Source organism: Bison bison, unplaced genomic scaffold (assembly GCF_000754665.1).
Source record: "Bison bison bison isolate TAMUID 2011002044 unplaced genomic scaffold, Bison_UMD1.0 scf7180017864146, whole genome shotgun sequence".
NCBI classification, from domain to species: Eukaryota; Metazoa; Chordata; class Mammalia; order Artiodactyla; family Bovidae; genus Bison; species Bison bison.
The window spans coordinates 2705510-2722271 of record NW_011494718.1 but is presented as its reverse complement, the minus strand read 5'-3'; the positions used below and the strand labels follow the sequence as shown (position 1 = coordinate 2722271).

Genomic DNA, 16762 nt, shown 5'->3' with positions numbered 1-16762 from the left:
AAAATCAAGGAAAGTTTGATAAACTATGAATTATTTGGTTCAATTTGGATCTATTCTAGGGAAATAGTGGTGTCTCCTTGGTGGCCACTTGTGAAGGATCTGAAGGGGAATCTTCAAGCTGAGACAGGGTAAAGAACCTTCATGGCCTCCTGACTCTGAGGGTCAGTGGCTTTAGGATGCACAAACTGCCCTTGTGGTGTGCATGGCATCGGCGAAGAGGCCACATTGTGATGGAGTGGTTCCTGCACTTTCCAGCCTGCAGGTCTGGGCCATGCCATAGATTTGGCTCTTGGCATGTAGGGTTGGTGCCTCAGAATCCTTGTTGTGATCATTCTGTCAGAGCTCTCTCCATCCATTTCCTTTCTATTCTTCTCTTTCACCAGCTGGCAATTACACGCCACAGAAAGTGTACACAGAAGGGGCTTGTTTTGGTTACCATGTGGCTGGGCGGGAGGGAGCTCTGGCTGGTGGCTGATTCTCTGGGGTGACTGGGCATGGGTTATGGGAGTGGAGGGGGAAGTCCCTCATCAGTTCCCAGAGTGCTGCCTCATTCGCACCCTGGAGCCTGTGAATAGTGTTTAAATCAACGGTCAAAGTGGAGAGAGCAGCTTAGTCCTCATTACTCCCCAGGACTAACTGACCTCTTCTCAAAAGGTGCATTCTTGATTTGGTGAGACTCTTCCTCATCCGGAAAGGCCAGTGAAGCAAAAAGATCTAATGTGAAAGGGTGGGGGTGAGGGGTCAAGGGTGACATTGACGGGAGAGAAAGGTGCAGACCATTCACTAAATCATTTCCACCAGAATAGATGAGAACAAAGGCATCACCGTCCTGAGAGCATTTGTTAAGGACTCAAACAGATCAAGCGCTGTACAGAGTCTGGTGACCTTTTCCTGCCCTGGAGCTGCTCAGTTTTGTCATTTTGATGAATCTCTAAGTTGTGTTCACTGAGTATCTCTGATAGCAAGTAAGTGATTTAACATAAAGGGTCCTTTGAGAGAAATGCATAGAAGTGGAGTCAAGCTCAATGCCACCCCCAAGCATGCCATCTATTTTTAATTGTTCCCCTCATCCAGCTTAGTTATTAAGAAATAAATATGAAAGAAAGAAAGAGAAAGAGAAGTAAAGATAGAAAATGAAATTAAACAGCAAGAAACAAACAACAAAAATGAAGTTTGATTCCTTTTTGAATCTTCTATTGGTGATATAAAGTTCAGGCATTCACGCTACAAGAGCCAAAACATGTATTCAGTGTGTGGGAATCGAACTTTAAAGAAGTCACTTTGAATAGTCAATTTGATGCTTCCCATAGAGAATATAAATATAAAAGTACAGAGCACCAGAAGAACATCTGTTTCCAAAAAAACAATAATATTGCCATCCATTGTCAGCTTGGTACTTTTGCCAGTATGATGGTAATAATACCAAAGTGAATCAGAATAGAATTCACTTAAGAAGCATTGAGTTGGTGATAGACAGGGAGGCCTGGCGTGCTGCAGTCCAAGGGGTTGCAAAGAGTTGGACATGTCTGAGTGACTGAACTGAACTGAAGAAGCATTGAGATTCCATTAGTTTGCAGTCTGATGGAAATTTTACCTACAGGTTGTACAGTAAAGCTTGTATCTCTGAACTTACAACTTTGTTCCCAAGTTTTTTTCTTTTGGTCTTTCCTTAGTGAAAACTTCTGTTCTTAAAACTTTTCAAGAGGCAAAACTAGCATTCTATTGTTGTACTGTCCAATTTGGTAGTCACTAGCCACATGTGGTTTTATATCTAAACTTTAAAAATTGAAATAAAATTAAAATTTACTTTCTTAGTCACTCCAGTTTCATTTTCAAAAGCTTGGTAGCCACATATGACTAATGCCTACCCTAACAATATCACAAATATGGACCTTTTTCATCATAAGAGAAAATCTTGTTGGAAGCACTAATCTATATTTTTCTCCATAGAAATGTGAATCATCAAAGTGTACTTCCTTAGCATGGAGAAAGCATGCTCTCATCTAAATACCCAGACAAAGTGAAAATTTAGTGGTCATCCCGGCACTTTAATTTCAGTTTCTGAGAGTGGTAACTATTGAATCAATATTGTTTCTCCCATGCTCCTTAGATATGATGACGAAGGAACCTAAACAAAAAACACTGGTCAGTCACCGACAGATCTGTTTCTGCCATTGTATAAATGGCATAGTCTTTTTGTCACTCAGAAGAAAAGATCCCCATAACTGTGAGATTTTGTTTTCTTAATTTCTAATGGTTATGCTGAAAATCAACATCCATTTCCCTTCAAATGCAGATTTCTGCTGAAGAGACATGACAGTTCTTTCAACTCTAGAACCACAACTAAAAGCCAGATGGAGAAAGAGCAAACAGCTCTTTCCCAGATGTCTGATCACACTGACTCTCCTGGTTTATTGTGAAACTAGCATCACTCTAATGACAAAAACCAGAGAATGACATTATGAGAAAAGTACAGACCAACATCACCCACAAACATAAAAATGGAAATCCTTTAAAAATAATAAATTGAATATAATATATAGAAATGACAATACATCATGACCAAATGGGGTTTCTCTCAGGAATGAAGGTTGGTTTGATGTTTGAAAAGTAATGTAATTCAACAGCCTAGAAAGGAAAAACCATGTGATCATTTTGATTAGATACAGGAAAATTATGTAACAGAATTCAACATTTATTCAGAATAAAAATTCTCAGCAAGCAGGAAATAGAACTTTCTTAACCTGGTAAAGAGTACCTGTGAAAAATCTAAAGATATACATAATATATTATGTGAACATCATATGAATATTTCTCCCTAAGATTGTCAAGGCAAGCATGTCTGCTCTTATTATACCAATTAATCAATGCGCTGTAGGTTCTAGTCAGTTCAATAATGTAAGAAAAGGAAATACAAGGAACTTGTATTGTAAAGGAAGCAATGAACTGCCTATTCTCAGATGACATGGTTGTTTACATATAAAAATCTCAATCTAGAAAAATGTTATTAAATCCAATAAATGAATTTCATTAAGTTGCAGGATACAATCCATTACACTAAAATCAATTGCACCTTTACACATTAGTAATAAATTATTAAGTGTTGGAATAACAAACAGCAATTCTTTATTTCAATTTATAATAGTACCCAAACAACAATAACAATAGCAACTTAAATCATAAAATAATACTTTTAGGAATTAATCTAGCAAAATATGTAAAAAAGATCTAAATAAATGGAGACATATACATGGATTAATAGATTGGATGATTCAGTAGTGTTAAGCTGTCAGTTCTTTACACAAAGAAGTTTGTAGCTACAACATCATCCTAATCAAATCAAAATCTTAGCTAGGTTTTTTCTCTTTTTTTGTAGAAATCAAGAAGTTTGTTCTAAAGTGTACATGGAAAACAAAAAGGATCTGAAGCCAAGATGAATTGGAGGATTCAGAATGCTTGAATTACTATAAAGATACAGTAATCAAAACTGTGGTGTTGGCAAAAATTTGGACATACAGTTTAACAGAACACAACAGAGTCTAGAAATACATTGCAAATATGATCAATTGATTTTTAATAAAAAGACAAAGACAATTCAATGACAAAAAGATAGTCTCTAGCAAATGATACTAGGAAAACTGGGTGAACATGCAAAAAAAAAAAACAAAAAAAACACACACAAAACCTAACATTGATCTATATCTCAGATTTTATAAATATTAACTTTAAATGAATCATAGAACTAATATAAAACATAAAACTATAAAACCTCTAAACAAATGTGTAGAAGAAAATCTTTGTGACTTTGAATTAGGCAAAGGTGTTTTTAGATAGAATACAAAAACAGAAACTATAAAAGAAAATTTTACATTGGACTTTATAAAAATTTAAAATTTCTGATCATTAAAAGTCACCAGTATGAAAATGGAAAGAAAAGACTTGTAAACCATGTACCTGAAAGAAGACTGATAACAAGAATCTATGAAAAAAAAATCTCAAATCTCAGAAAGAAAACAATCTAATTTTTAAAAATGGGCAAAAGATTTATTTATTTATTTTTTTTAATGGGCAAAAGATTTAAACAGACATTTTAATTAAGAAGTGATCTGAAAGGCAAATATGCATATGAAAAGATGCTACATATTACTGTTACATATTACAGTCATGAGTAAAACACAAACTAAAAAACATCATCCCTATCAAAATACTAAAGACATTTTTCACAGAAGCAGAACAAACAACTAAAAATTTTTTTGTATGGAAACACAAATAGCCAAAACAATCTTGAGAAAGAACAACAGAGCTGGAGGAATCATAGTCTTTGACTTCAGATTTTATTGCAAAGCTACAGTAACTAAAACAGTATGGTACTCGCACAAAAACAGACAGAGAAATTAATGGAACAGAAATGAGGGCCTAGAAGTAAATCCACATACTTATGGCTAATTAATGTATGACAAAGGAGATAAGAATATATAATGGAGAAGAAGTCTATTTAATGAGTGGTGCTGGGAAAACTGGACAGCTACATGTAAAAAATGAAATTAGAATGTTTTCTCATACCATATGCAAACATTAATTCCAAATGAATTAAAGACCTAAATGTAGGACCAGAAACCATGAAATTCCTAGAATAAAACCTAGGCAGGACATTGTTGGACATGAATCATAGCAATGTTTTTTGGATCTGTCTCCTAAAGCAAAGGAAATAAAAGAAAAATGAACAAATGGGATCTAATAGACTTAACCCTTTTGCAGAGGAAACCATTGACAAAATTAAAAGACAACCTATTGAATGGGAGGAAATATTTGCTCATGATATGACTCATAAGAAGTTAATATCTGAAATATATAAACAGCTCATACAACTCAAAATCAAAACACAAAGCAAAACAAACAGCCAGATTAAAAATGGGCAGAACACCCAAGTAGACATTTTTCCACAGAAGACATACAGAAGGACAACAGACACATGAAAACATATAATATAGGCCCAATAATCAGAGAAAAGCAAATTAAAAGCAAAAAGAGATGTGACATCCCACCTTTCAGAATGGCTATCACTAAAAAGACCATCAATAACAAATGTTAGCAAGGATGTAGAGAAAAGGAAACCTTCATACAGTATTGGTGGGAATATAAATTGGTGCAGTCTCTGTGGAAAGCAGTATGGTGGTTTCTCAAAAAATTAAAAATGAAATTATCATATGATTGAGTAATTCCATTCCTGGGAATATATCTGAAAAACAACAACAACACTAATTTGAAAAAATTTATACACCCCAATTTTCATAGCAACATTATTTACAATTGCTGAGATATGGAAGCAACTAAAGTATCTGTCAAAAGATGAATGAATAAAAAAGAAGTATATACATATACAATAGAATACTATTCAGCCATGAAAAAGAATAAAAATATGCCATTTCCAACAACATGGATGGACTTGGAGGGTGTTATGTTAAGTAAAATAAGTTAAACTGAGATAAGAGTGACTTTCATGTGTAATTAAAAAACCAAACAAACTAGGGATATAACAAAAAGGAAACAGACTCAAATAGAACAAACTACTGGTCAGCAGCGAGGAGAAAGAAGGGGAGAGGGGTGAGAAGGAGGTAGCTAGGGGGTTAAAAGGTGTAAACTAGTACATACAAAATAAATCTAAGTTACATGGACAAATTGTACAACACAGGGAATATAGCCAATAGTTTATAATAACTATAAATGGAGCATAATCATTAAAAATTGTGACTCACTATGTTGTACACCTGCAACTTATAAAATAACATCAATCATATCTCAATTAAAAAAGAAAAAAATATTGGTGTATTATTACACACCTATTGGAATGGCTAAAAACAAAAAACAACACCCAAAACAGGAAACAAAAAATAATATTAAGGGCTGACAAGGCAGCAGAGTATGAATATACATGAATGCAAAATGTTATCGTTACTTTGAATAAAGGTTGTTAAATTTCTTATGAAGTTAGGCATTCAATTTTACCCAGAAATAAAAATCCTAGGTATTTTCTCAAGAAAAATGAAAGCATAGGTCTTCACATAAACTTGTATGTGAAATGTTTTTATCAGTTTATTCAGTATTGCCAAATCTGGAAGCAACCCGTGTAGAATGTAGAGTATGTGCAATCTAGAAAAACGGGACAGATGAACCTATTTGCCTTTTCAGTACTGTTCATGGAGCTCTCAAGGCAAGAATACTGAAGTGGTTTGCCATTCCTTTCTCCAGGGGGCCACATTTTGTCAGAACTTTCCACCATGATCTGTCCGTCTTGGGTGGCCCTACATGGCATACCTCATAGTTTCATTGAGTTAGACAAGGCTGTGGACCTTCTGATCGGATTGGTTAGTTTTCTGTGACTATGGTTTTCAGTCTGTCTGCCCTCTGATGGAGAAGGATAAGAGGCTTATGGAAGCTTCTTGATGGGAGAGACTGACTGAGGGGGAAACTGGGTCTTGTTCTGATGGGCAGGGCCATGCTCAGTAAATCTTTAATCCAATTTTTTTGTCAATGGGTGTGGCTGTGCTCGCTCCCTGTTATTTGACCTGAGGCCAAACTATGGTGGAGGTAAATGAAGATAATGGAAAACTCCTTCAAAAGGTCCCATCTCACAGGCTAGCAAAGTAATGCTCAAAATTCTCCAAGCCAGGCTTCAACAGTACATGCACTGTGTACTTCCAGATGTTCAAGCTGGATTTAGAAAAGGCAGAGGAACCAGAGATCAAATTGCCAACATCCGTTGGATCATCGAAAAAAGCAAGAGAGTTCCAGAAACACATCTACATCTGTTTTATGGACTACACCAAAACCTTTGACTGTGTGGATCATAACAAACTGTGGAAAATTCTTAAAGAGATTGGGAATACCAGACCACCTGACTTGCATCCTGAGAAATCTGTATGCAGAGCAAGAAGCAGCAGTTAGAACTGGACATGGAACAACAGACTGATTCCAAATTGGGAAAGGAGTATGTCAAGGCTGTATATTGTCACCCTGCTTATTATATGCATCATGAGAAATGCTGGGCTGGATGAAACACAAGCTGGAATCAAGATTGCCCAGAGAAATATCAATAATCTCAGATATGCAGATGACACCACCCTTATGGCAGGAAAAGAAGAACTAAAAAGCCTTTTGATGAAAGTGAAAGAGGAGAGTGAAAAAGTTGGCTTAAAGCTCAACATTCAGAAAACTAAGATCATGGCATCCAGTCCCAACACTTCATGGCAAATAGATAGGGAAACAATGGAAACGGTGACAGACTTTATTTATTATTATTATTATTTTTTTGGCTTCAAAATCACTGCAGATGGTGATTGCAGTCGTGAAATTAAAAGATGCTCCTTGGAAGAAAAGTTATGACCAACCTAGATAGCGTATTAAAAATTAGAGACATTACTTCACCAACAAAGGTACATCTAGTCAAAGCTGTGTTTTTTTTCCAGTAGTCATGTATGGATGTGAGAGTTGGACTATAAAGAAAGCTGAGCGCCAAAGAATTGATGCTTTTGTGTGGTGTAGTCTTGGAGAAGACTCTTGAGAGTCCCTTGGACTGCAAGGAGATCCAACCAGTCCATTCTAAAGGAAATCAGTCCTGAATATCCACTGGAAGGACTGATGCTGAAGCTGAAACTCCAATACTTTGGCCACCTGATGCGATGAACTGACTCACTTGAAAAGATCCTGATATTGGGAAAGATTGAAGGTGGGAGTTGGTGATGACAGGGAGGCCTGGCGTGCTGCGATTCATGGGGTTGCAAACAGTTGGACACGACTGAGCGACTGAACCGCACTAACTGATGTATAAAACAGTTGACTAAGGAGAACCTGCTGTACAGCACAGGGAACCCTACTCAGTGCTCTGTGGTGACCTAAATGGGAAGGAAATTCAAAAAGAGGGGATATATGTGTACATATAGCTGATTCACTTTGCAGTACAGTAGAAACTAACAACATTACAGAGCAACTACACTCCAATAAAAATTTTTTAAAAATGCAATGTTTTTTGAATCTCAAAAGTATGGTTAAGTGTAAGGAGAAAGACACAAATAGCTACATACTGTATAATTCTATTTCTATGATTTCTGAGAAAGGACAAATGATAGGATTAGAAATTATCAGTGATTGTTAGGACTGAAGGCTCAAGGGTAATGAAATATTTGATATCTTGATTGTACTGGTGGTTACATGACTGTGTACATTAGTCAAAATTCAGAACTGTGCGCCTAAAAGAAATGAAATTTACAGTATATAAGTAGTACTTTACTGTGCAAACAGAGAGAGAAAACTTTGACCTTGTTCTAGATTTTCTCTCACATTTTAAAATGAATGACACCCCAGTCTCTGAAGGTTTGATCTTGCTTTGTCACCAAGAAAAAGTGGATCTGTGACCAAGGAGAATCTGTGGTTGCTAATACATGGCATGGCTTTGCCAGTCTGGATGGCAAGGCTTTGCCTCTGCCTTGGAATCTTGCTGTGGGTGGGATCTGATTTACTGAAATCACCAGATCTCTTGGCAAGTTTGGGATCCTGTGCACCCATCTGAGAGGGGCCTGGTCTCCACTGGTGGAGGTAACCCTCAGGAAGAGCATCCATGGAAATGCTTAATAAGTGCTATGTCCTGGGCCTTACCTTAATTCTTCCAAGAACACACTGAGACAGCTCCTATGATTTATTTCTGTTTTACATATGAAGAAAGTGAGGTTCAGAGAGGTTGAATAACTTTACCATACAGTTATTAAGTGAGCTGGTGACCTAAACATGGCTTTGTTTGGCTTTAGTTAGGAGGCAACAGGGGCTTCTCAGGTAGTACTAGTGGGAAAGAACCTACTTGCCAATGCAGGAGACATAAGAGATGCGGGTTTGATCCCTGGGTCTGGAAGATCCCCTGGAGGAGGGCATGGCAACCCACTGCAGGATTCTTGCCTGGGGAATCCCTTGGACAGAGGGGCCTGGAAGGCTATAATGCCCAGGGTCACATGGAGCCGGACACGACTCAGCGCACAGGCACCAGGCATCAGGGGTGCTGCCCTTCCCCCACTTCATACCAAGGTAGCACTTTTTACCACGTGCTGCACCCTTCCCCGTTTTTCTTCTTGAAGTTATTTGTTGACTTGATTTTGCTTGAATCAAGTTGCCGGAAACAGGGGTCAGCAATTCTCTGTTGTATTTTCCTCGAGGAGGGGACTAGGGCTTGGGCACAAGTCCCTGCTGGCTGTTACCTGTGAGTGTGTGTGAGAGTGTGGTTTGCTGCGGCCTTCACCTCCATCTCTGACCCAGGAATGGCCCAGTTCCCATGGACTCCAGAAGTGAGTCTGGACCAGATGTCTGTCCTTGAACAAGTGACCTCCAATGTCCCCTGCCGGAGATGGCAGTAGTTTCACTAGGACAGCTCAGACGGCTGAGCGGTCTCTGCCTTTCTTTTTCTCTAGGGCTTGGGACCAAGGCCAAAATTGTGCATATTGTTGCAGCACACGGATTCCAGACTTGCTCAAACATGTAATATAGGTCCTGGTGAATCCTGCCAGTTAAGGACAGCTAAGAAATACCACCTTAATTATTACGTCACTGTTCACCCTTTCTTTCTTGGAAATGAATCTTGGTGTCATCTTGGAATTCATACTTTTTTCTTGACCTCCTCATGTGAAGAAAATCTTCTATATATAACCAGACAGCCCTCCATATCCATGGATTATCCATCCATGGATTCAACCAATCTGGGATTGAAACTATTTGGAGAAAAAATTCTAGAAAGTTCCAAAAGGTAAAACTTGAATTTGGGCATCTATTTACATAGAATTTACATAGTATTATAAGTAATAACACTAATAATAAATAGGCATTTTAAGTAATCTAGAGATGATTTAAAGTATAAGGGAGGATGCACCCAGGTTATATGCAAGCACTAGCCCGTTTTATATATGAGACCTGAGCATCTGTGGATTTTGGTATCTGAGAAGTTCCTGGAACCAATTCTCCATGGCCAAGAGATGAAAATAATCCACTCTGTCAACATGACTTACTTTTCAACACGTATCCCCAACAGAAGAAAGCAGAGTATTTCCAGGGTGGCTCTCAAGTGCATAGAGCAGGCTGCCCCTGCTCTTAGGTCCCCCTGCCCCAGCCCCTCTTCAGACTTCCCAACCCAGTCTTCCTCACTAACTCACTCACACTAGTGTCCCATTCAGCTCAGAAGAAACGAGTTGCCAGTCCAGGTTCGATGCATGATACTGGATGCTTGGGGCTAGTGCACTGGGACGACCCAGAGGGATGGTATGGGGAGGGAGGAGGGAGGAGGGTTCAGGATGGGGAACACATGTATACCTGTGGCGGATTCATTTTGATATTTGGCAAAACTAATACAATTATGTAAAGTTTAAAAAAAAAAAAAAAAAGAAGTTCTCCAATCTAAATCAGCCTTGCCCAGTGTCTCATTCTGGCAAAGTGACAATAAGTTGTTGTTTAGTCACTCAGTCATGTCCAACTCTTTGCGACCCCATGGACTGCAGCACACCAGGCTTCCCTGTCCTTCACTATCTCCCGGAGTTTGCTCAAACTCGTGTCCATTGAGTCAGTGATGCCATCCAAACATCTCATTCTCTGTTGTCCCCTTCTCCTCCTGTCTTCAATCTTTCCCGGCATCAGCGTCATTTCCAATGAGTCAGTTCTTCGCATCAGGTGGCCAAAGTATTGGACCTTCAGCTTCAGCATGAGTCCCGCCAATGAATATTCAGGATTGATTTCCTTTAGAATTGACTGGTTTGATTTCCTTGAGTCCAAGGGACTCTCAAGAGTCTTATCCAACACCACAGTTCAAAAGCATCTATTCGGTGGTGCTCAGTTTTCTTTATGGTCCAACTCTCACATCCATACATGCCTCCTGAAAAAACCATAGCTTTGATTATATGGACCTTTGTCCGCAAAGTAATGTTGGAAAAATAAGTAGCACTGAGATAAAATAAAATCATCCTGCTAATGATGCATTTGGATAATGGGTCCCCCTTCATTGTTTATACATTTCTTCAATAGAATGTATAATACACACTGTATGCTGCCTTCCAGAGCAGAATAATGATGTCATTAAGGTCCTAACAAACAGAAATGGCCTTGGTTAAGGAAAAACCAGGGTTTGGGAGGGCCTCCCATTTTGGGCAGCTGGTGGGCAGCAACCATTCTGGAAAGCTTACTCAGAAAAAAGCCCAGTTTTGCCAAGTTTTGATGCAAGTGTGTCTAGAGATGTAAACACCGCAATGAAACAATGCAGGAATTAAATACAGCACTTAGGTAAGACATTTGACTTTCTGTTCAGTTCCCAGAACCAAACAGCTGCTCTGCTCTTTGCTCTGTTTTCATGCCTTCCTGCAGTGCGGATGCTTCCACTCAGAACCGTGACCTTACATCCCTCTCCACTGAGCCACGAGCGCTGTCCTCCCATGCTGTACACGAGCAGGACTACTTCCTCCTTCCACCTGGTAGTACTTTCCTTCAAAGGCAGAGCCGATCTCATTTGTTATTGAAATAAGTTGATGGGATGCAGTGGTTTCAGTCCTAGATTCTGGTGCCAGAGTGCCAGGTTCTATCTCGTTCCCCACCTCCTAGCTGTATCACCCACCCTCCTGCATAAAATGAGGATTGTGACATGGCCTACCATCCGCGAGGAGTGTAGAATATTTCATGAGTTATTTCAGGAAAAGGGCTCAGAGATGTTTCTGGAGAGGGTGTGATGCACCACATGTTGGCTTTATGATCACTGCCAGCACACAGCAGGGGTGGGTACTGTGCATCCAGAGATGAGCTCCTCCTAGTGCATCTGCTAGAGCACAACTCAAAGCTACCCTGAAGATGCCTTCTTTCTTCTCTGCACTGCTATAAACCCTGCTATACTTGGGAAAATGTATCAATCTTCAAAGCCCTTCTGTATAGATATGAAGATGTTTCATAATAAGACAAATGCAGCTTTTTATGAACAGTAAAATATGGGAAATACCCAGCTTAATTTAAATCAAAGTGAAATCTCCCTCATCTTCTCACATTCTAATGTAGGGGGTCAGATTTCTGTGAGCCATGTTTGGGGGAGGCCAGCCCAGCCCATACATGGCTCTCAGAGAGGCTGCCCAGATCTTTACCCCTGCCTGGGCAGGATGGGTGTGGAGAAGTCTCAGCATGAGTCGTAAATGATCTGGTGTGCGTGTCTGAGGTGTGGAGAGCAGAAAGGTGAGGGCTCTTTTGGCCAAGTTGCTCTGGATTCTGTCAACATGACTTTCATCCTCATCGTGGTCTCTTCCAACACTGCTCAAGATATGAGAGCAAAATGCAATCGAATTCAGGTCCCCTGCAGCCCTTCCCATAGATGGTTTTGTTTTTCAACTTAACAAGCTGTACTTAACAAGCTAAGAATTCCCCAGCCCATCCAGAACTGAAATCTCTAGTACTTGAGATTAAAAATCTTGCTCTAAAATAAACAAATTTTAATTTATCTTTTACTCTTCTTTCTGACCCATCTCCTCCTCTTCTCTTCCTGTCCCCACCACTTTTCATTTTCAGGGAAAAAAAGAAAAGAGATTTTTTGATCTTGTTTACAATTTTTAAGCTTGTTTAATCAAAGGATAAGATAGCTTTGAAAGTCCTGCTTTGGTGCTTTCATTTTGAGAAATGAAGTTTGGCACCATTTCATCCTCATTCAATGTACTTTTAAGGTCCAGATATCCACCACCAAAGGCTTCCCTGATGGCTCAGCAGTAAAGACTCTGCCTGCAATGTAAGTGATGCAGGAGATGCAGGCTTGATCCCTGGGTCGGGAAGATTCCCTGAAGGGGGAACTGGCAATGCACTCCAGTATTCTTGTCTGGAAAAATCCCACAGACAGAGGAGTGCAGAGGACTACAGTCCAAAGTGTCACAAAGAGTCAGACACAACTGAACAACTGAGCGTGCGTGCATCCACCACCAAAGGGCATCACATGTATGCACAAACAGACCCATCAGTGCTGCAAAATAGGTACCATGGACAATGGGGCACTGAACCATTTCCCCAAATGGAAAGAAAAAAAGCAAAAGTATTAGTCATTCAGTCATGGCTGACTCTCTGGGACCCCATGGGCTGTAGCCCACCAGGCTTCTTTGTCTATGGAATTCTCCAGACAAGAATACTGGATTGGGTAGCCATTCCTTTCTCCAGGGGATCTTTCTGACCCAGGCATTGAAACCAATCTCCTGCATTGCAGATCTGAGCCACCCGGGAAGCTCATATGGAAAGAAAGAGAAAAACCCAAGCAAAGAACCCCAAATAGCTCCACTTTCCTTTCGAGCAGTCTTGCGCAGGGCCACTTAGCCAGGGCAGGACTAATTGGTGCCAGGTGCCTTGTAGACATGCCAGGCTGATAGGTGTCCCTCTCTCTCTGTGGGAGGACGAGTTCATAACACATCCTTGCCTGGTGCATATTTGAATCTCATTTCTGGAGCTGTACCTAAAGACGGCAGCCTTTGTCTGTGGGGGGAAAAAAAAAAATCACACTGGAAAGTGGGAAAAGAGCCTGGGTGATCAGTGCCTTACTCAACTGAAAAATACTAAGAAGTCACCTGGATTTGGAGCTGATACTAAATACAGGAAGTAGTAAGTATCACTAAGTACATGATAGCTATCTTTTGGTGGTTTTCAAACTGGTCATTGTAAGACTCTATTTTCCAGATTTACTCTACTTTGACCCTTCCTATATGAAAGAGCGGTTGGTCTGGTTACACTGGGAGTGGGGGGTCCAGAGTGCTGTGGGTGTGGCATCTTCCTTGGCTGCTCCCACATAGCACTCCTCCTTCCTGCATCTTTGAGCCACAAGCTCCTCAAAATGCAGAACATCCTGAGAAACAATGAACACATACTGCCTCTGATTTTACAAGAGGACACTGAAGCTTGAGGATGAACCAAGGTGCCAGGGTCGTGGTGCTGGCGCTGCTGAGACCATCAGCAACCAGCCACCGTATGGACAGCACATGCTCATTCTCCTCGACAGAAAGTAAACATTTAAACTACTTTGACCAAGAATGTAAAGCCATGGATTGAGAGAACCCACTTAGAGCCAGCAGAGCCCTTTAGGGCTTTCTCTTTTTCCTGTAGATTCAGTATTTTGGATTCTGCAAACAAAAATATTCTGGAACAGGAGATTTGGTTTGATTGACATGCCTGTACTGGTAATAGGAGAACTTGGAGAGCTGAGTTCCTTCCCATGCTCCCCTCCATGCATCTCTTCCAGGCCTTCAACTAGCTTCTGAGAGAGAGCCGTGGGTCAGCGGTAGGAGGAACAGGACCGGCTCCAGTCACACAGAGAGCCCTGGAGCCTGCCTCCCACAGCCGGGGAGAGACAGCCAAGCCGGCAAAGCCTGTGTGTGCATGTATGTGTAAGTAGCATGATTTTTCCTTCTACTAAAAAATAATACAGTTCATAAGGAACACTCATAAAATGCAATAAGCATAAAAAAAGAAAGGTCACCACAGAGAAACTTTAAGGATCTGCCCTCCATTTCACCAAAATAGGATCACACAGCTTATAACGCCCTTTTATTTTTTGTGATAAATATCTATACATATTATATAATTTCTAATGGTTTTGAAATATCCCCTTATGTTGTAAGTCATTCAGCTAAATTTCCACTTTCAAACTTTTTTGCTTTTATAAAGAAAACTTCTATTACTATTTTTATTCATAAATCTTTACATATTTCCCTGGAATGAATTCCTAGAGGTGGAATTGATGGTTATATAAGGTGAACACTTTAAACAGTATTATCAAACTGCTTTTCAAAAGTTCTCAAATTTTCCCTGAGAACTGCACAGTTCCCTACACCTTTCATCACGTTGGCTGATCCAGGTCAGAAAAGGTGTTAAGGATCCGCGGACCAAGCAGAAATACGGGAAGGACTGAGCTAAGGACCGCGTCTTCAGGGAATGGCATGTTGCATTCAAATTGTACTTTTGTTTTACTAAGAGAATTTCTACAGATGTGCTGGGTGTCAGTTTTCAAAAATTAACATAGGAAAGCAAAAAAAGCAAAGAACAAAAAACGAAGAGTGCTTGTTGGCTTCCTTGTATCTCCAGAAGGAACATCAGGCGGAGGATCGACAGGGCTGCAACCTGATTTGACCCTGTGTCACTGAATCACCACGTCACCGCACCTCTGCGTGGGGCGTGTTGATGTCGCAGCGCCTCCTGGAGCTCCGTGCTCACCACCTCAGTGCAGGAGGTGCAGGAGGGGGCAGGGGCACAGACCGCCTCTTCACTTCTTCCCAGCAGGAGGGATGGTGCAGAGAAGTGGCGGGCAGCCGAGGCTGGCCTGTCTGCCCCCTCGCTGGCCTCCAGTAGTCTCTTTTTTGTGGTCTGAGCCCTGGTTGATTGGCAGCAAGGTGAGGGTGGCAGATTTCCTGTGTCTCTGAGTCTCCCTCCACAGTGGTCACCCATCAAGGAAGTGAACCAAAAAAAAAAGAATAAAAAAGCTGCGTGGCACCATCTTTTCTGGCCCTGCCTTCCATGGTGCTTTTGTTCCCTCTCTCCTGGTCTTCTCTCCACCTCTCCCTTCAGCCCCTGTGAGGATGAGGTAAGGCAAGGAATCTGTGGGTGGTAGAGGAGGCACTGAATGGGGTGTGTAACCGATGTCCCCTGTGTCTGCTCTAGACTCACGGAGAGCTGACCCACGAGCTCAACAGACTGCCCTGGACTCTGTTCAGGGAAGATGCACTTGGGGTTGGGGCTTCCAGAATGTCCCTCAGTCTCTTTATACCTGGATTTTCTCTCTGCCCTTCAGCTGCCCTCAGCCTTCCCTTCCCTCCTCTGCAGACAGGATATTACCCATGAAGTCCACCCTTCTCTTGCCAGGACCCTAGCTCCTTTGCCTCACTGTGCTCAGGCTCTCCAGCCAGGACTTGCTCACACCTGTTCTTTCCATGCTTATAACTGGACTGCTGACAGCTGGAGAAAGCCACGTGGCCCTGTAGATAGATGGGCACCACTCCATACAAGTCACCTTGAACCGCAGCTGGGCACTTAGTGCCTCCAGAGGCCTTCTGTTTGCTATTGTTTTCCACTCTCTACAGAAGGATTCCCAAAACTTCTCCCTGTCCTCCAACAGTTGCTACTTACTGAAACACCCAACTGGCCCAAGGCACACATGCTTGTTTATCAAGTGGCAACTGATCCTCCTTCCATTTCTGAAAGAATTAAGAACAATTATCGAATAGGAAATCCATTATTTTGAAGAGCTGACCCAAAATGGGGTGAGAGAAGGAATGTGACAAAGAGGAGGATGTAGGAAGGAGCCTTCCTCTGGGGGAGGAAGACAAGTGTCAACCCCCTAAACTTGGCAGGCTTCCTTTTATTTTTTTTTCGGGCTTCCTTTTGAAGCCTTCGTCCATCAGGTCTCACCCATCGTGGTCAGGGCTCCCGAGGAGACGGTACAGATGGCGTCCTTGCCCACGGCCGGGCAGTGACAAGATTCTGGAGAGCAAACCCACAGGGTGTGTCTCTGTTATTCCCCAGGTGCTCCTTTAGATTCAAGATGACTGTGGTCAGACAGCTTTCCACTGAGATTTGATTAATAATTTTTTTCCTGGGCTGTGTTCCCTGGGACACATTGAGGTTCACGCTCAGTGGCTAACTTTTTTCAGGTTTTTCATTTCTATCCACTTCTCTCAACTTTGGACGTAGCACACAGCCACAGAAATGTGCACAGAGAATCCAACGCACAAGAAATTTGCAT

The 16762-nt window shown here is 41.0% G+C and overlaps 1 long non-coding RNA gene across 1 annotated transcript in view; it reads left to right on the top strand.

The window, feature by feature from the left end:
• The window catches only part of LOC104989150, a 29765-nt gene extending 15359 nt beyond the window's left edge, over positions 1-14406 (top strand). Inside the window, exon 3 of the long non-coding RNA XR_825335.1 lies at positions 14267-14406. This is a non-coding gene — a long non-coding RNA (uncharacterized LOC104989150). The remainder of the gene's footprint in view (positions 1-14266) is intronic.
• The last annotated feature ends 2356 nt before the right edge of the window (positions 14407-16762 follow it).